At 21.7% G+C, this 630-nt stretch overlaps 1 protein-coding gene across 3 annotated transcripts in view; it reads left to right on the top strand.

Annotated features, from left to right (window-relative positions):
• The window catches only part of LRP1 (LDL receptor protein 1), a 273,932-nt gene that overhangs the window by 1,028 nt on the left and 272,274 nt on the right, over window positions 1-630 (top strand). The gene's annotated exons all lie outside the window — the stretch shown is intronic.

The raw sequence follows: 630 nt of genomic DNA, 5'->3' as shown, positions 1-630 counted from the left end.
GTATGTGTGTGTGTATGTATGAATATATATATATGTGTGTGTGTATGTATGAATATGTATATATGTTTGTGTGTGTGTAGTAGATTTATGTTGTTTTTTTTCTTGCTAGGTAATATTCTGATGATTACAGACTTTCTTTTTCTGTTAATCTTATAAATAAATTGTAAATATCTATTGATTAAATACTTGCTTCCTTTTTTTTTTTTTCCAATGATGAGGAAATGTTGACAATTAATTATATAAATTTAAAAGAGTGCAGAATTAATGCATTGAGGTCTTGGATTGAATGTTACAAATGAACACCTAAATTCTATTGTATTATACCTAAAAAATTAATTATTATAACTCTTTAAAAAATTAACAATATTCAAACAATATATTATTCTGAAATTCAAGGAATATAAGAAAAATTAAATATTTAAAACATTTTTCTAATCTTATTATTATTAAATTAATTACATTATTTTTAATACAATTTTACAGAAAACAACAGCCCAAGACTGTTTAGTCGTAATGTAATTAAGATTATTATGATGTTTTTTTGTTTTTTTTCCAGATTATGCCTAAAGAAATTAATACTGTTAAGATTGTTGCCTATAGTTAATTTTTTGTCTATATAATTGATATTGC

The sequence above is a fragment of the Halyomorpha halys genome, unplaced genomic scaffold, assembly GCF_000696795.3.
Source record: "Halyomorpha halys isolate HHAL.00 unplaced genomic scaffold, Hhal_1.1 Scaffold384.1, whole genome shotgun sequence".
Lineage (NCBI taxonomy): Eukaryota > Metazoa > Arthropoda > Insecta > Hemiptera > Pentatomidae > Halyomorpha > Halyomorpha halys.
The sequence above is the reverse complement of the archived record's forward strand: the minus strand, read 5'-3'. Positions and strand labels throughout refer to the sequence as shown.